We start from the raw sequence: 20,545 nt of genomic DNA, 5'->3' as shown, positions 1-20,545 counted from the left end.
CCCTAAGTATGCAAGAAAATAAACATCATGATGGGGTCCATGGAGAATGGCCCCATCATGGAATGATCATGATGATCCAAGTGGGCCATCGGCCACATCTTAGGGTCCAAAGTGAGATCCAAACCATTGATCGGTTGGCCTCACTTGGCCCATCTTAAAAACATTAAAAACTACCCTATCAAAGCACCCACCGCTTGATCTTCTTGCTCCCTTGGCTTCCTTAGCTCCTTGTGCTTCTCTTTGATGGAGGAAGATGAGAAATGGATGGCTAGGATGGGAGATCTAGGGATGGAAAGGTGGGCCACACTTGATGCTTGGGAAGCTTGGAGAGGTCATACGTATGAGATTTTTTTTGCTTAAGGGAGAGAGAGAGAGAGGAGTGATGGGTGATGGAGTGATGGATGTGGTGGTGATGGGTGTAAGAGGCTCTTTTTGACTTTTTTTAGCAAAAGTTGTAAGAGAGGGTATGGGTTATAAGAAACTTTTTGACTTTTGAGGCTTGCTTGGGAAAAGGTGAAAGGTGATGTGTACTTGACATGATAGGATTGATGGGATTGATTGATTGATGCACCTCGTAGAGATTCCCTCAGAATTCGCACGCGCGACGTTTTCCTCGCATCAACGCTGGCCCACATCTCCCAACCAGGGTATCGCCTCGGCGCGCAAGTCGCGGCATCGAACGGCGGTGATGACGCGGTCGCTAAGGTATAAGTCTGGTAGAGTGATTTTCGCAGATGTCTTTGTGAACCTCGCGAATCATGTAATCTGCTTCATCAGGTCGGAGGCACCTGAGGTAGGGGTGTGAATGCCCTTTTTTATACAAAATCTTGTCTAAGACTATGTACCGTGCTGCTCTGACTCTTAGTCGCTTAGCTTCCAACTTGTCCGAGGGGACCTCACCAGATGTGAGGTAGCTATAAATTGGGTCCATCTAGCTCAGAGCGTTTTCTAATAGGCTAACTGTTTTCTTCTCTGCTTGGTCAATACTCGGATATTCTATGAACTCCATGGGGATGACTCGCGGGATTTTTCCTTCTATGGCTGAGGCTAGCTTCGCTAGGGCGTCGACTCATGAATTTTTCACCCTAGGAATCTGACTGATAGTACAGCTCCAGAACCTTTTCATTAATTTTCTTGCTTCGTCTAGGTAAGCCACCATCTGAGTCTCCTTGGCCTCGTATTCAGTGGAGATATGATTCACTACTAGCTGAGAATCACATCGTACCTTGAGAGACTAGCTGCCAGCCTGAGTCCAACCAGTAGGGCCTCATACTCCACCTCATTGTTAGAGGCCTTGAAGCCAAATCTGATCACATATTGGATGGTTGTAGAATCAGGCGCGACCAGGACAATCCCTGCCTCAGCACGCTTGGCATTGGACGACCCGTCTACATAAAGAATCTATCCCGGCTTTGGTATTGTCTCTTGATTGCTTGGAGGAATAGGTAAGGATCCATCTCCACCTAGGCGCTGGTTCCCTTTTCACTTGGGGCAGTGAACTCCACAATGAAGTCGGTTACAGCCTGACCCTTAATTGCGGTCCTTAGTCAGAATTGGATATTGAACTCCCCAGGTTCGATTGCCCACTTTGTTAGCTGACCCGATACTTCGGGCTTCTAGAGGACTTGCCTGAGGGTTGAGTCGGTTAACACAACAATGGAATGGGCCTAGAAGTATGGGCGTAACCTCTAAGTCGAGACAACGAGACAGAGTGCCAATTTTTCTAGAGCCGGATACCTTGTCTCGGCTGGTACCATAGCCTTACTCACATAGTATACGGGGTGCTGCTTACCCCCTACCTCTCTAATCAGGGCCGAGCTAACAGTTGAGGCCGAAATTGCAAGATACAAGAACAAGGGTTTGCCTTCTTCAGGCTTGGACAGTAGAGGCGGTGAGCCCAAGTACTGTTTCAACTGCTGAAAAGCTTGCTCACATTTCCATGTCCACTTAGCCTTCTTATGACCCTTCGACTGCTGAAAGAAGGGGAGGCACTTGTCAGTGGCTCTAGATATGAACAGCTCAAGCGCCGCTACTCGTCCAGTGAGGCATTGTATCTCTTTGACAGTCCGAGGTGAGCTCATGTCGAGGAGTTCCTTGATTTTGTTGGGATTTGCTTCAATGCCCCTCTGACTGACTTAAAATCCGAGGAATTTACCAAATCCAACTCTGAAGGCGCACTTTGCGGGATTTAGCTTCATCTGATACTCTCAGAGAATGGTAAATGTTTCTCCGAGATCTGCTAAGTGATCGGACGCTTTGATGCTCTTCACGAGCATATCGTTGACATAAACTTCCATAGTATGCCCGATCTGCTTAGTGAACATTTGATTCACCAGTCTCTGATACGTGGCCACAACATTTTTCAGGCCGAATGGCATGACCCGGTAATAGTAGAATCCTTGTTGGTGACAAAGGTAGTCTTCTGCCTGTCTGGGGGATGCATCGCGATTTGGTTATACCTGGAATAGGCATCCAGGAAGGAGAGCAGTTCGTGCCCCGCCGTATTGTCTACCAGCTGATCGATCCGAGGTAATGGAAAGCTATCTTTAGGACAAACCTTGTTCAGATCTAAGTAATCCACACAGACCCATCATTTCCCGTTAGTTTTCTTGATGAGGACCACATTCGCGATCCAATTTGGGTAGTGTACCTCCTCGATAAAGCCAGCGTTGAGCAGTTTAGAGACTTCGTCGGCTATGGCTTCATACCGCTCGGCATCGAACGGTCTCCTCTTTTGTTTCATGGGTCTATGATCCGAGTCCACATTCAGTCTGTGAACCATGACATCAGGAGAGATCCCGGGCATGTCCTCGTGCGACTATGCGAAGACGTCTCTGTGTTGTCACTATAAGAAATATGGTTTTTACCGATGAAACATTTACAGAAAAAAAAATTTTCATAGGTAAAGATGACTTTTACCAATGAAATACAATTTTGTAGGTAAAAGTGGGTGTTTTGAATTTTTGAAAAAACAAAAAATTAAAAAGTTTACTTTTACCTACGAAATATAATTTCGTAGGTAAAAGTTTACTTTTACCTACGAAAGGTTTCGTAGGTAAAAAACGTGTATAAGACTTTTACCTATGAAAGGTTTTGTAGGTAAAAATATAATTTTTGGCTGATGAGACTTTTACCTACTACTATTTTCGTAGCTAAAAAAACATGTATGAGACTTTTACCTACGAAATGGTTCGCAGGTAAAACGTAGTTGAGACTTTTACCTACGAAAATTTTCATAGGTAAAAAACGTGTAACGAGACTTTTACCTATAAAATGGTTTATAGGTAACAATATAATATTTAACTTAAAACTCAAACGTAGATGAGACTTTTACCTACAAAAGGTTTTGTAGGTAAAAAAATGTGTGTGAGACTTTTACCTTTGAAAGGTTTCGTAGGTAAAAATATATTTTTTCACTGTTACCTACAGCTATTTTCGTAGGTAAAAAATGTGTATAAGACTTTTACTTACAAATGATTTGTAGGTAAAATTATAATATTTAACTTAAATTTCAAACGTAGTTGAGACTTTTACCTATGAAACTTTTCGTAAATATAATATTTAACTTAAAACTCAAACGTAGATGAGACTTTTACCTACGAAACTTTTCGTAGGTAAAAAACGTGTATGAGATTTTTACTAACGAAATGTGTCGTAGGTAAAACTATAATTTTTAACTTAAAACTCCAATGTAGATGAGACTTTTACCTACCAAAATTTTCGTAGGTAGGCAACGTGTAGGAGACTTTTACCTACGAAATGGTTCGTAGGTAAAAATATAATATTTAACTAAAAACTCAAGTGTAGATGAGACGTTTACCTACAAAACGTTTCATAGGTAAAAAATGTGTATGAGACTTTTACCTACGAAATTTGTTGTGGGTAAAAATATAATTTTTAACTTCAAACTCAAACGTAGATGAGACTTTTACCTACAAAAAGTTTTGTAGGTAAAAAACAATCCAATGGAGAAAAACAAATGAAAAGAGAGAGAACATATGAGAGGTGATCCTTATCTCCTTTGATGGATTCAAGCTACATGTGCCCTACCCAACTTCCTATAAGGAGAAGTTATATGAGTCATGGAATAATGTTGGTGAAAAATCCACCTTGTCTATTAATATTATTATATTGGGTTAGGACATGACTCTAAAAATGAGATAAATCCAAATCTCAAATAATCTATGCTATAAGAGATAGTGGAGATGAAAATAGATGCATTGTGATGCTTGAGTTCGAGTATGTTTGCCAACAAAGCAAGATTTAGTTTTAGAAAATCGGGTTCGGGTTCGGGATCGAGTTTACGTTTGGGTTTTCAAGTTTATGTTTAGGTTAAGGAGTTGAGATTAGGATTAGGTGTAGGTTTAGGTTTAAGGATTTGAGAATACATTTAGGTTTAAGGTTTAGGTTTAGGTTATAGGTTTAGGTAATAAGTATAGGTTTAGGTTATTGTTGTACGTTATAGCTTTAAGTTATAAGTTTATGCTAATGTTGTAGGTTATAGGTCTAGGTTTAGGAATTTGAGAATACATTTACGCTTTAGTTTTAGGTTTAGGTTTTACATTTAGGTTAAGGTTATAGGTTTAGGTTCAGGTTTAGAGCTTGGTTATAGGTTATAGGTTATAGGTTATTGGTTATAGCTTTAGGGAATTAAGAATAGGTTAAGGTTTAGGTTTAGGAAATCGGGTTCGGGTTCGGGATCGGGTTTAAGTTTGGGTTTTCAAGTTATGTTTAGGTTAAGGAGTTGAGATTAGTATTAGGTGTAGGTTTAGGTTTAAGGATTTGAGAATACATTTAGGTTTTAGATTTAGGTTTAGGTTATAGGTTATAGGTTTAGGTTATAGGTTTAGGTTTAGGTTTTAACTTTAGGTTATAGGTTATAAATCGGGTTCGGGTTCGGGATCGGGTTTAGGTTTGGGTTTTTAAGTTTAGGTTTAGGTTTAGGTTAAGGAGTTAAGATTAGGATTAGGTGTAGGTTTAAGTTTAGGTTATAAGTGTAGGTTTAGGGTTAGGGATTTGAGAATACATTTAGGTTATAGGTTTAGGTTTAGGTTTTATGTTTAGGTTAAGTTTACAGGTTTAGGTTATAGGTTTAGGTGTATAAGTGTAAGTTATAGGTTTAGGTTTAGGTTATAAGTTTAGGTTATAGGTTTAGGTTTAGGTTAATGTTGTATGTTATAGGTTTAGGTTATAAGTTTATGTTAATGTTGTAGGTCATAGGTTTAGGTTATAAGTTTAGGATTAGGTTTAGGTTTAGGGATTTGAGAATACATTTATGTTTTACTTTTAGGTTTAGGTTTTACGTTTAGGTTAAGGTTACAGGTTTAGGTTATAAGTTTAAGTTTAGGTTTAGAGCTTGGTTATAGATTATAGCTTTAGGGAATTAAGAATAGGTTAAGGTTTAGGTTTAAGAAATCGGGTTCGGGTTTGGGATTGGGTTTAGGTTTGGGTTTTCAAGTTTATGTCTAGGTTAAAGAGTTAAGATTAGGATTAGGTCTAGGTTTAGGTTTAAGGATTTGAGTATACAATTAGGTTTTAGATTTAGGTTTAGGTTATAGGTTATAGGTTTAGGTTTAGGTTTAGGTTTTAAGTTTAGGTTAAGGTTAGGTTATAGGTTATAAATCAGGTTCGGGTTCAGGACTAGGTTTAGGCTTTGGTTTTCAAGTTTAGGTTTAGGTTTAGGTTAGAGAGTTGAGATTAGGATTAGGTGTAGGTTTAGGTTTAGGGATTTGAGAATACATTTAGATTTTAGGTTTAGGTTTAGGTTATAGGTTATAGGTTTAGGTTATAGGTTTAGGTTTAAGTTTTAGGTTTAGGTTAAGGTTAGGTTATAGGTTGTAAGTTTAGGTTATATGTTATATGTTATAGGTTAAGGTTTAGGTTACAGGTTTTGGGATCAAGTTAAGGTTATAGGTTTAGGTTTAGGTTATAGGTTATAGGTTATAGGTTATATGTTATAGCTTTAGGGAGTTGAGAATAGGTTAAGGTTTAGGTTTATGAAATTGGGCTCGGGTTTAGGTTTGGGTTTTCAAGTTTAGATTTAGGTTTAGGTTAGGGAGTTGAGATTAGGATTAGGTGTAGGTTTAAGTTTAGGGATTTGAGAATACATTTAAGTTTTAAGTTTAGGTTTAGTTTATAGGTTATAGGTTATAGGTTAAAGTTTAGAGATTTGAGAATATGTTAAGGTTTAGGTTTAGAAAATCGGGTTCGGGTTTAGGTTTGGGTTTTCAAGTTTAGGTTTAGGTTAAGGAGTTGAGATTAGGATTAGGTGTAGGTTTTAGTTTAGGGATTTGAGAATACATTTAGGTTTTACGTTTAGGTTTAGGTTTTAGGTTTAGGTTAAGGTTATAGGTTTAGGTTTAGGTTTAGGTTTAGCTTATAGGTTATAGGTTAGAGCTTTAGGGAATTGAGATTAGGTTAAGGCTTATGTTTAGGAAATCGGGTTCGGGTTCGGGATCGGGTTTAGGTTTGGGTTTTCAAGTTTAGGTTTAGGTTTAGGTTAGGGAGTTGAGATTAGGATTAGGTGTAGGTTTAGGTTTAGGGATTTGAGAATACATCTAGGTTTTAGGTTTAGGTTTAGGTTTTAGGTTTTAGGTTTAGGTTAAGGTTGGGTTATATGTTATAAGTTTAGGTTATAGGTTATAGGTTATAGGTTTTGGTTTAGGTTAAGGTTATAGGTTTAGGTTTAGGTTTAGGTTATAGGTTTTGGGATTTGAGAATAGGTTTAGGTTTAGGTTTAGGTTATAAGTGTAGGTTATAGGTTTAGGTTTAGGTTAGGCTATAGGTTAAGGTTTAGGGAATTGAGAATAGGTTAAGGTTTAGGTTTATGAAATCAGGATCGGGTTCGGGTTTAGGTTTGGGTTTTCAAGTTTAGGTTTAAGTTACGGAGTTCAGATTAGGATTAGGTGTAGGTTTAGGTTTAGAGATTTGAGAATACATTAAGGTTTTACGTTTTAGGTTTAGGTTTAGGTTTTAGGTTATAGGTTTGGGTTTAGGTTTAGGTTTAGGTTATAGGTTATAGGTTATAGTTATAGGGAATTGAGAATAGGTTAAAGTTTAAGTTTAGGAAATCGAGTACTAGTTCGGGATCGGGTTTAGGTTTGGGTTTTCAAGTTTACATTTAGGTTAAGGAGTTGAGATTAGGATTAGGTGTAGGTTTAGGTTTAAGGATTTGAGAATACATTTAGGTTTTAGGTTTAGGTTTAGGTTTTAGGTTTAGGTTAAGGTTATAGGTTTATGTTAGGTTTAGGTTTAGGTTATAAGTGTAGGTTATAGGTTTAGGTTTAGGTTAGGTTATAGGTTAAGGTTTAGGGAATTGAGAATAGGTTAAGGTTTAGGTTTAGGAAATCGAGTTCGGGTTCGGGTTTAGGTTTGGGTTTTCAAGTTTAAGTTTAAGTTAAGGAGTTGAGATTAGGATTAGGTGTAGGTTTAGGTTTAAGAATTTGAGAATACATTTAGGTTTTAAGTTTAGGTTTAGGATAAGGTTATAGGTTTAGGTTTAGGTTATAGGTTATAGGTTATAGCAATAGGGAATTGAGAATAGGTTAAGGTTTAGGTTTAGGAAATCGGGTTCGGGTTCGGGTTTAGGTTTGGGTTTTCAAGTTTAGGTTTAGGTTAAGGAGTTGAGATTAGGATTAGGTGTAGGTTTAGGTTTAGGGATTTGAGAATACATTTAGGTTTTAGGTTTAACTTTAGGTTTTAGTTTTAGGTTAAGGTTTTACATTTAGGTTAAGGTTATAGGTTTAGGTTTAGGTTATAGGTTATAGGCTATAGCTATAGGGAATTGAGAATAGGTTAAGGTTTAGGTTTAGGAAATCGGGTTCGGGTCTGGGATCTGATTTAGGTTTGGGTTATAAGTGTAGGTTATAGGTTTAGGTTTAGGTTAGGTTATAGGTTAAGGTTTAGGGAATTGAGAATAGGTTAAGGTTTAGGTTTAGGAAATCGGGTTCGGGTCTGGGATCTGATTTAGGTTTGGGTTATAAGTGTAGGTTATAGGTTTAGGTTTAGGTTAGGTTATAGGTTAAGGTTTAGGGAATTGAGAATATGTTAAGGTTTAGGTTTAGGAAATCATGTTCGGGTTTAGGCTTGGGTTTTGAAGTTTAGGTTTAAGTTAAGGAGTTGAGATTAGAATTAGGTGTAGGTTTAGGTTTAGGGATTTGAGAATGCATTTAGGTTTTAGGTTTAGGTTTAGGTTTAGGTTTTAGGTTTAGGTTAAAGTTATAGGTTTAGGTTTAGGTTATAGGTGATAGCTATAGGGAATTAAGAATAGGTTAAGGTTTAGGTTTAGGAAATTGGGTTCGGGTTAAGGTTATAGGTTTAGGTTTTACGTTTAGGTTAAGGTTACAGGTTTAGGTTATAGGTTTTGGTTTAGGTTAAGGTTATAGGTTTAGGTTAAGGTTAAGGTTTAGGTTTAGGTTATAGGTTTTGGGATTTGAGAATAGGTTTAGGTTTAGTTTTTGGGGTAGATCCAAAGCTCAAGTGGGCCTCAAAATGAATTGGGGCCACAAAAGTTTTTGATCAAGTTGATATTTGTATTATTCCTTCTTCAGGTCTAGGTCTGTGTGAACTTACCAACAGGTTGGATCTCAAATATTCACCATGGTGGGTCCCAGGAAGGAATCAACGGTCGGGGGCACTGTCCCCACCATGATGTTTAGTTTTAGGTATTAGTTTTAGGTGTAGGTTTAGGTTTAGGGTTATACTAGGGTCTGCTCCAACAATTTCGAGCTAATACATAAACACGGCCTGTCCAAATGGCCAGGCCACTCCAATGCTGTCCATAGGAAATGGACAGCTTCATCATGGTCATAACAGCGGTTCCCACCTTTCAGGGACCCCCACTCAACATCCGGATAGCTCCGACGCACATCTGGGTCTGCACCATCAATTTCGAGCAAATACATAAACATGGCCTGTCCGAATGGCCAGGCCACTCCAATGCTATCCATAGGAAATGAACAGCTTCATCATGGTCATAACAGCGGTTCCCACCTTCCAGGGACCCCTACTCAATATCCGAATAGCTCCGACACACATCCGGCTTTGCTCCATCAATTTAGAGCTAATACATTTAAAAACAACATAAAAGGTAAGTAAAGCAAGAAACTTCCATATGAATATATTGAGAGGAATTACTAGTGTATCTATATTCCTTCTATGTAGGGTTGCTATTATCCTAATCTAAACAGTCAAGAAATTCAACATGATTTCAAAAGGGGGGATGCTATTATCCTCACTCATTCATTTATTTTTCACTGGTAATTGTCTCAAGTACATGTTTCTGCTTCTATGGAGTTGGAACTCTCAACACCTATATAAAATGACACTGATAAAGGCCCAACCTGTTGTGTTGCGATAATTTCGAATGGAGTTAATGCTGAAAATGAAACAAGATTGGTTTTTAGTAAATTTCTGAAAATTGGGATCATGTCATGCATTCTTTGATGATTTTGATATCTTGTTTACTTATAATTGCTTCATATTCAAGAATGATGAAACTTGCAACCATGTGCAAGAAAAGTAGGCACCAGAAAAGGGAAAAGCAAGTAAAATCAGGTTTGACAATGCTAGAAGCCAAGTCATATATGACAAAAGTGAAATAAAAGTTGATGTGGAATTCCGAACAATTGTAGTGAGGAATGGTTAATTGATTCAAATTAACATATCATGCGGCATACTTTTCTAGCTCATGTCTAATGTCAAGTACTACTTCTTTGATAGCAATTACCTTATAAAGGCACTTGTAACTGAGTCAATGGAAGAGGTTCTCCATATGACAGAAAAGGATCAAGAGAGGTAGGCCCACCTTTGATAATTATATGAAATCCACTTCAACCATTAAATGCCAAGCTAAAATTTAGACATTGAGACTAAAAATCAAACCCATTCCTAATTTAGGTGGCCACACAACAGGAAATAATTTGGAGGGTGAGTGTTATTATTTTATTTTGGATGGCCCACCTAAATCATGGATCAGACTAATTTTTAGTCCTTATCGCTAAAATAGGGTAGTACACCCAACGATTAGGGTGGATTTTACATAAACATGATGATGGGCTACATATGAGAATTTTTAAATGTGTATGTAGTTTAGTCAATAACTTGCATAAAAAATGGCTTGAATTTGACTTCAAGAATTAGTGGACCCTATTAAAATGAAGTGATGCATCTACTAATCAAGGTAAATTTCATATAAACATCATATAGGCCACATTTGAGAGTTCCTAAAATTGATCTCATCTCTCTACATCATTTGTTTTATACATCATATAAGCCACATTTAATAGCCATGCCTTGTAAAAGTTGGTCGCATCATATAAATCACTATGAATTCAGAGGTTTTATGCATGATTTTACACCTTCCCCTATGGTGTGGCCCACCTACATCTTGGATTGACCAAATTTTAGGATCTGTGGTGAAAATGTGATGGCACATCTAGTTGAATCTGATGATTTTTGTCCCACTTTGAAATTAGTTAGTACAAGTCAAGCACTCCATGTGCCCAGACAAATCAGGCTAACTCAGTCCTTGTAATTTCTGGTATCTAATAAAAACTCAGATTCATTCCACCTTAGTTGAGTCAGATCAACTCTAAATCTTGTCTCTGTTTCTATTTAACTCTAATATTTAGTGTAACCCAAGATTCCCTTCAGCTTCCTCTTAGATCAACTCTAAATCTTGTCTCTGTTCCTCACACGTCACACTTCTCAATCAGCTAGCCACATTTTCTTATCATGAAAAAATAATGGAGCTTATATCATTCCATTCCACTTGCATCACAAGACATTGAACAATAAAGCTTCATTTATTAAAGGCAAAAAATTAGTAGCATGATGAAACTACTACATAAGAAAAAACTCAAGCTTCACCATCTATATATCATTTAAAGGAAAATTTCCATTCTATAGAAGCATGATTTATAGAAAGAAATGAGGGTGCACTCCAAAGTCCAAATCCAGAGAAATGAATAGGCTTGTGAAGTATTCCACAGGAATTTTGTTTCCAGTTGGACCTTGGCACAAAATGCTTGTAAAAGCGGATTATGTGTTAGGTAAACTACAGCTAGTTGGTCACTAGTTCCCTTTTCAACGTCTAGCTAAATAAAAGCAATCAATCATCATGAAAAAACAGAAAGAAAACCTAAATGGAATGATTACATTGGATTATGCAATTGGAATTAAAAACCCAAAAATCCAAAACAAACCCAAATCAATTTCCTAGTGATTTTGGTAGATTCTACTTGGATAAAGCTTTTATAGTGGCAATAATCCATTTGCAACCTAAAAATCAACAAGAATTGCATGATTTGGACAACTTGGAGTGAGGTAAATGTATACCACTTTATTGTGGTTATATGCATTCCTCTAAAGGGTTATCTAATTCTTAATCCTTTCAAGTAACACATGGATAGTAATGGTGGACATTAAATAACATGATGCCATTTTCTTAGAAACCCAAATGATGGAAACACAAAATGTAGAAGAAAATATAGTAACCAATGTATTGAACACCTGAGAACTGAACTAATGCTGGGCATCAAGAAGATTGGAATTGAGGTTAAAACAACTATAATTTAAGATGAAAGCCAGATATGGAAGGAAGAACTAACCTGTTGTTGATGATCGTGGACAACATTTGAATGACTTGAAAAATGTATGGTTGATATGAACTTTAGATGATTAGATGTGCATAGTCCTATTTAAATCATCAAAAATCTATTAGTCAGTTCAGAGATCAATAAGCATGTAAAAAATGAGTTTTAGCAAATGAAAGATTAAGAGAAATTGGGATACATATGCAACAAATGTCCTTACTCTTGCCTCTCAGGAGTTTCAACACATATATTTGAGCTGCAGCGAGACCAATGGTTCATGATAAACTCAATTCAAGTCCAAGCATTGAATTGTTGTTGATCCAATAACATATCAGGTGTTTTAACCGAAATGAAGCTTCCACTAACATGATCATCAAAAATCAATAATGACCCAAGACATACGATGCAAGATAAATAGCTTGCTCTAATTAAAATACCATAACTTCTAGAGATTCGCATTAAATCAATGCATGATTAGACATCTAGTGATGTGCATTTGGAAGTCTTCCTAGTGAATGAAGAGAAAAGAAGAAAGAAAGAATGAAAAGGAAAGGAAAAGGAAAAAATAAAAAAGAAAAGAAAGAATACATTCTCAAAGACATAATTCAATTGGTACAAAACTAGAATAATGTGATGTGTAGAAAAAGTTGTGGCTTCAATTTGAAGGGTCTGAACTTTCCGCTCAAGTTCTGATATATAATGGGCCTTCCGCTCTTTCAAGCGAGCAACAAACTGACTGTTTGCAAGAATCTTGCATTGAGTAACATCCAAAACAGCTCAAAGGCGAATTTTAAAATCATCAAACAATTTAAACTAAATTTAGGATAGGATGATTGAAACTTCAGCCCAAATCAACATTGTAATTCTAAATTTTAAGTGTTGGGATGTAGAACATATATAAATGATAAATGCCATATTTTATAACAGAAAAAAGATGGTTGACAAATAAAACTTGAATTTATGGCCCATCATACATTTCGTGTTTGAATTCATCAACCCACTACCGTAGGGTCCATGGACACCATTAAAAACTTCCTAGGGTCCAATGTAAGGTTTATTTGCCATCCAAACCTAAATCCCTAAATCCCCAAATCCCTAAATCAGTATTGAGATTAAGAGAGATTAAGAGAGAGAGAGAGAGAGAGAGAGAGAGAGAGAGAGATACCTCACGGTCAAGTGAGCTTCAGTGAGAGATAGAGGGCATGCATGGGTAGGGCATTCGGCAACGGTCAGTGAGAGAGAGATCAGAGAGAGGAAGAGTGATACAGAGAGAGAGAGGAGGTAGAGGATGCGAGAGAGACAAAGAGGGGACAGGGTGGAGAGATCAGAGAGAGAGAGGATGAGAGAGTCAGCGAGAGAGGGGAGGGAGAGGATGCGGGAGCACTGGAGGTGCGAGAGAGAGAGAGAGAGAGCGGCGTTGGAGAGTGGCTTTGGGAGTAGGGTGTCTCTTGGATGCCTTACTTTGACTGACGTCACCAAGTTCTGTGGGCTCCACTATGATGTATTTGTTATATCCACGCCGTCCATCCATTTTGATATATCATTTTAAGTCATGAGCCAGAGAATGAGGCAGATATAAATCTGTAGTGGTCCCCACCACAGAAAACAGTGGGGAGAGTGATTCCCACTGTTAAACTTATCTTAAGGCCCATCATAATGATTATTTGAAATCCAACCTATTCAAAAGTTTAAAAATACATGAAATAAGGGAAAACATAAATACCATCTTGATATAAAACTTTTGTGGCCTTTAGAAGTTTTTAATGGTTGGCATCACTGTCGCACTGTTTTCTGTGCTGGGGTCCACTGGAGTGGATTTAACTCGTTCTTTGGATATTGCCCTAAAATGATCTCTCCAAGTGGATGGAAGGTGTGGATATAAAACCCACATCATAGTGGTATATAAATATCAGGTGGACACCGGCACAAATGATTTTATAATTATATATATATATATATGTATATATAAAATATGGGAAAAGGTTCCATATTATTGAGCTTATGGGAACTTCTCATACGGTCGAACTGTGTGGGCCCCACCATGATGGGTGTCAAACATCTACCCAATCAGTCAGATGCACGATTCCATGGTAGGCCCAGGGCTTAAAAATCAAGTCAATCCGTGACTTTTTTGGGCCACACCACATACAAAAGTTAAGAGGGGTTACCCTCCATTAAAATATTCGTAATCTGTCATTTTTTTTGGTCCCACCAAGTGATTTTATATGTTTTGGGCATTTCTTCATATGATTTTAGATGGTATGGCCCACCTAAGTTCTGTATACGGCTGATTTTTGGGATATCCCATAATTTAAAGGGGGCCCATTAAATGGACGGTGTTGATGGTCGACACGCATCATAGTGTGGCCCACACAGCTCGACCTTGTGGGAAGTTCCCATGAGCTCGACCATACAGAACCTTTTCCCTATATACTCGATCCCACCCGACCTCACCCAACCCAACCCTAGCGCCCCCTTTCCCTTTCTTCTTTTCTCTACCTGCTGCATGCCCGCCCGACGCCCAACCACCAGAAAAGGGGGCTTTAGCCTCGGTTCAAAATTATTGGTGTATCGCCAAGGTTAAATACCAATTCTTCAAGAACACACATGTATGATAAGTTGGGGCTTTTTATCCTTCGGATTTGGGACACCTTTCAATGATCAAAAGACTTCCAGTGTCAGTATCTTTTCCAGTCACAACATACTCACTCACAAAAGCCAAGAATTGAATTCAAAGTTGTTATCTATAGACACTAATAGCATATATAGTTTACTAGTCATAAAATTGCAACAACATCCTACCTTTGGGCCATTCTTAGTGCATGTTGTCTGATCAAATTGATGAGACTTGGAAAACATGTTGTTTGTAGAGGTATAAATCTATCCAAGGAAACTTGATCAGAATATTTGCCACAAGGTGCAAACCTTCTGCAGCTGCAACATGTAGAGGCATTCGTTCATCGTAATTTTTTGAGTTTGGATCAACACCATTTTCAACAACCATTTCAAAAGGTTGAAATTGCTCTCCATTACAACTTTATAAAGATAGTTTGACATCTTCCAAGTTCAAAATTGCACCATTTTTTTACAAGGAGTGTTACAACTTTCTCATGGCCGGCCTTGACAACCTCCAACAAGGGAAAATTCCCAAACTCATCTGCAATTTAAAATAATAAAATGCTTATTTATGAAGCATGCATTGTAATTAAAGACAATTTAAATACATTGCAATTAGAGACTTAAAAAAAAACTATATTCATGAACCATTGGAAAAAAAACATGAGTGATATGTTGTTAGCAGTATCTTGATGCTTTTTAGACTAGATTGTATAGTGTTTCATCAGCCTATTTGCTATAAACTATTTCAGAGCTCAGATTGTATAGTAGTAGTCTTCTGCAAGGTTCTGAATTTTCATGGTTTCTGTTTCTTCAAACTTAGATTAAGCAAATGAGTTTTGTTAAGCACACGAATATTTGATTGGTATAAATAACCAGTGGAGCCCACATATCTGAATATGGGGTCCAATATCCTACCTATTTAAATCCATCGACATGTGGCTGCTTATTGGCCACATGCTTAATTATGGATACTGGAAGTAAGAAAACAAGGAAGGACAGACGAACATACCACTGGATAAAAAGAGTTGATGGCTTAACAAGTGTGGAGAAAACATGTGAATTACTTGACATGGGATTTGATCCACCTGAATAAATGACCCAAGGTTTTGATTGGTGAGAATGAGGATGCATATTACCTGACTTGATCAGTGTGGTAGTGGAAAAACATGGCCGACTCGTGCTAGCCTGCTGAGAAGATAAGAACCAAGAATACGCATCGTGAAACATGTTGAGAGTGACACACTCACCTATAGTAGGTTGAGAAGAAGCTGCAGGAGCACCAGATGAATCATCCTAGTCGCAATCACCAACTGGTTCAACTTGGTTATTGAGTCAATGAGATCTTGACATTCGAATTGTAAAGAAATGAACAAGAGTACACCCACAAGAGTAATGGAGTAGAGAGGGAGAAATAGCTTTATTGATGTTAAACTTTTTACAATACTTGAGAAAAACTTGCACATTGAAAAATTTGGATTCCTACCTCTTACAGCACACCGCTTTTTATAGAACCTAATGATTCTTGAATGAGAATCCCCTCAACTAAGTGCTTGATTTCAAATCAATCATAACTGATTTCAAATCAATCATAAAAGCAAATCTTAGGAAATAATCCTCGAAATCTTCAATCACATCTTTAAATTAGCCCCCATATGTTCAATCACATCTCCCCATATCTCCCACAAATAGTAAATTGTAGTTCTTGGTATCTAGGCTCCAAATCTTTAAATAAATAATTCAAAATCATTACATGCTCGACCGTATCTTGGGTTGTAGGCTTGTATCATTTCCCCCGGGTTGGAAAGAACTCGACTCTGGTGAGTTTGACACTTCATACAAGTAATAGAGGTTCAGATACAATCATTTCAATCCATTGCTTGTGATCTATGTGCATTTAGAATAAAGCTTGTTCTTCCATTTAGGCAGGCCCAATATATGATTATGAAAGTTTTAAGGAAACCCCTCTCCATTATATTATGTGGTGTGGCCCACCGAAGCCATGAATTGACTTTATTTTTTAGCTTGGGCCACCCAAGTCATGGATTGACATTCTTCATACCATTCAACGCTTTTCTCAGATCATTTTAAGATATTAACTAAAAAATGGGGCGGTCCAAGGCTTAAGAAGACTACAAAATGGGGATTGAACATCCACCATTAAAAATAACATTCATAGAAGTTTTGGATCAAGCTGATGTTTGTGTTTTCCCTTCATTCATATCCTTTTGATATTATGAACATGTTAGATGACAGATAAACATTATTGCTGGCCTAAGGAAGGTATCAATGGTGGAAATCATTATTCCACACTGTTTTGTGTGGCATGGTCCAATCACTATTGTTTTCATGTGTTGTGGGAAATAAGATGAACAATATTCAATATTATTGTGGAATTTTCAAAATATCGACAATTTTAAATCACTCATAATTTTTTGGTATAATAGTGTAAAAATTATCTGATATTAGGAATTTTAAAAAATTTGGATTTTACCAAATAAAGTCTTGCGGATTGCATCCAACCCGCGGTCAGTAATCCGTCCGGGTAGGGCTCTGTGGGGCCCATTGTGATGTAAGTCTTTTATCCACGCCGTTCATCACTTTTCTCAGATCATTTTAAAGTAAGACCTTAAAAATGAAAAATGACGCAGGTACACAGCTCCAGTGGACCACACCAAAGGAAGTTGCGGTGATAATGACACCCACCGTTGAAACCTTTCTAAGGGCCATCATGATGTTTTTTTACCATCCAACCTATAAATAAGGTCAGTAAGATGTGGATGAAGCAAAAAAATAAATATTAGCTTGATCCGAAACTTCTCCAGCTCTCAAGAAGTTTTTAATGGTGGAAGTGCAATGCCCAATTTGTAGTCCACTCAAGCCTTGTTCTTGCCTAACGTTTTGCATGATATCTAATAATGATCTGAGAAAAAAGATTAGGTTATAGGGCTCTATAGGGCCTACAAAAATATATGTTTTATATCGAAGCCATCCATCTCCTTGAAGACTGATGCTGTGTAGGAGCTTTATAGGGCTCACCACAATGTGTATGTTTTATCTAAGCCGTCCATCCATTTTGACACTTTGTTTCAGGCATGCGTCTAAAAAAGGAGGTAGATCAAAGGCTCAAGTTGACCATATCATGGGAAACAGTGGAGATTAAGCACCTAGCATTGATCTGTGCTGTGGTCCACTTGGGATTTCGATCTGCCTCCTTTTTTGCATCATTCCCTAAAAATATCTCTCAAAATGAATGGATGTTGTGGATAGACCACATACATCACAATGGGGCCCACGGAGTTCCTAATAGGACCATCTGTTTCTCGCTCCGTCCCGTGCCCGAAAAAAGCCCCCCAACCAAAAAAGACCTCGCGCCCAAATAAAGAAACCCTACCCTTCCCCCCACTCTCTCACGCCTCTCTCTCTCTCTCTCTCTCTCTCTCTCTCTCTCGTTGAATCCTTCGTCTTCCAGCAACCCACATCCCACGTCCCACATCCCTTAGCTTCTCTCATCTTTTAGCAATTGCAAGCCTCTTCAAAGCACTAGATTCTCTCTATCTCTCTCCCTGGGAACTTCCATTGATTTGGGCTTTTTTTTTCTCTTTGACCCTAAAACGATTTGGGTTTTTCTTTTCGATCCGAAACCACATCTGTCATTTTTTCTATTCTTCTAATTTTTTGTTTCATTTCTGTAATTTTTAAAAAACTGTCTGTGTATTTGTTGTCTATCTAAGAATTTCCTTTGATTTGGTTTTTCTTTTCAATCCTGCATTAACCTGGTTTCTTTATATCATCTTTGTTTAGTCTCCTTTGAAATCTCTCTCTCTCTCTCTCTCTCTCTCTCTCTCTCTCTCTCTCTCTCTCTCTTGTTGGGTATTTGTGGGAAGTGGTGGGCCTTTTCACCCTATAGAAATTGAAATCCATGATCAACTGCACTTCATGGATCCATCTTCAACTCAATCTAATCCCTCTATTGAAGAAGATGAATGGGGTACATTCCATCTCTCTCTCTCTCTCTCTCTCCATATATATATATATATATATATTGATTTTTATTTTTTTTCTGGTTGTGGATATTTTGATCTAATTGATGAAGTTGCGTGTTTCTTGGAATTTCAGTACATGTGAGAAAATTCCTGATTTGGATTTTGTAGAAAGAATCCTGATTTGGGTTTTCTTTTTTATGTTAAAAATACAAGCAATCTTAGGCTACATACTACAGAGGAGTGAAACGATCGTGGGACGAGAGTTATTTAATACTCTATGAGGCGATTGAGGGTTTTCTTTAGTTTAAACATTTTCTATTTTACATAGATTTTACTATCCAGAAAACCTTTTTGCCCCTGATTACTCTTGTTATATGTGATCACAAAAATCTTATTTTTCTTATCAATCTATCACTTGTGTAAAACATCCAAGCCATTCAATATGTAGGGTCTACCATGAACGTCACCTTGGACAAAAATCAGTAGGGTCCACTAACAGGTGTTGCCTAGCTAAGTAAATAGGTCAACTTGATTTTTACAGCAGGTGATATTTTTGGTGGGGTCCATCTTTTCATAAGTGGGATGTTAGCAAACATGATGGGTTAGTGGGAAGGAGGGGACTGTGTGAATCATTTCTCCTATTCATTATGAAGGGAAAAAAAATCATTCACTAAGTTAGGAATTGTGTATGGGATAGATCCAGGGATTTGCGCTTCTCATTTACGGTTCCTCATTTGCATCTTTAGATGTTCTAATCATGCATTTGCCTACACGATTGAAAAAAATAAAATCATGTGTTTGCATACAAGGTGAGGGTGATCTATAGCTTGTGGACGTGCTCTTGCTTCTTCTCATTTAGGCACACATACACACATCCATCCATATATCCATATATATGGATATAGCAAATGAATGTAATTTGAGAGCGAATGATATGTATTAACTTTCAAGAGGCAAAGTAGGTTTTTGAGATGATTTTATTTGTTTCTTTTTTTATGTTTACGTTTGTTGATTTTTTTTTCCATGAATTTGGTACTTCAATAAGTAAAATATACAATATATACTTAACTAATTGCACAAAGTTGTCAGTTGAGGGCAACTGGTGCAAATGGAAGGAATGCAGCTATACATTTTAACATGACAGTTAGTTAAAATGAGAAGGTTTTCACTATTTCTGATATTTTTCTCTTATCATTTGATTATTTATTTATTGTCTTTTGAAAGACAGCTTTTTCTCTTGTTATTTGATTGGATAGTTCCATATTTTTTCAAAGCATAAACTGTCAAATTGAATTTCTTTTATCCTTACTGTACGTATGATGGCCAACGAGCTCAGGTTCATAAATTAATGGATGGGTTTGTGCAAGTCTTTTCACGAAATGGTGAAGAAACAACGTCTAGATTTCCAAATTTGGTGAATATAGTCAAGGAATCATGTAAGCCTGCTGCCATGATTTTCATACTAGATGCAGAGGTAACACATTATTTTGTTTGGATGTGCTCTTTAGTTCTATTTGGAGTCATTCGATTTGAAATTACTGCATTGGAGTTTTTTTTTTTTTGAAATAGAGTATACATTGGAGTAAATTGTACTAATAAATAATCCATCATTTTTTTTTGGTCGTTGGGTAGTTGCAGTGGATAGAAAGAATGGAAGCAAGCTGATGGCCTTCCCACAACTATCCTCGCGAGAGAGAGGGAGTAAAGATTCCTTAATTACAATGTATTGCATAAAGGTGGAGTTTAAATTCCAATTTTTGATACTCATTCAAATTTGTTGTACTGCTCAAGTTGTTTATATTCTCAAACTTAATTCTCAGAAGTGATCCTTGCTTTCAAAATTTGTCAGATTTGAAGGTCTTATTCTATGAGGAAAAGTTGGGTTATTTTGAATTTGCAAAGGAAATAACTATAAGTTTTTTTTTTTTTTTTTAAATAACCTTCATTTGTTTATATGATCTTTTTTTTTTTTTTTGGAACTCCTGAATTTTCTATTTTCTAGGTGGAAGCTGATTAAGCACGTTTGAAAAGGGCTAGACTGCTTAGCACATTTTTTGCATTTCTTAATTGGTGAGACTCATCCACTGTATACATGGTCTTACTCACATGCCAATCCAAACACCCAAAATAGTTAGCCCATAATGGGCAAACGGATCCACTGTTGAATTTCAGCTTCTGATAATTTTCTTTTAATGTTCTACTTAATGACCTCTGATTAGATGGTTAGGATTTTCCAATTAGTGTGATGTTCGGGATAACCTCCATCCACAATGGGGCCCATAATTTTGTGCTCTTACATCTCCCATGTGGGCTAGATGAATCACCATGGTAATAGAGATGGTCAAAACG

General features: G+C 37.2%; 1 long non-coding RNA gene across 1 annotated transcript; it reads left to right on the top strand.

The window, feature by feature from the left end:
- Positions 1–18,050: 18,050 nt before the first annotated feature.
- Positions 18,051–20,121, top strand: LOC131253956 (uncharacterized). The gene is made up of 2 exons (XR_009175383.1): positions 18,051–18,201; positions 19,829–20,121. It is a non-coding gene; the product is annotated as an uncharacterized LOC131253956 (long non-coding RNA).
- The last annotated feature ends 424 nt before the right edge of the window (positions 20,122–20,545 follow it).

The sequence above is a fragment of the Magnolia sinica genome, chromosome 8 (assembly GCF_029962835.1).
Source record: "Magnolia sinica isolate HGM2019 chromosome 8, MsV1, whole genome shotgun sequence".
Classification (NCBI taxonomy): domain Eukaryota; kingdom Viridiplantae; phylum Streptophyta; class Magnoliopsida; order Magnoliales; family Magnoliaceae; genus Magnolia; species Magnolia sinica.
This window is presented reverse-complemented; position numbering and strand designations above follow the sequence as displayed.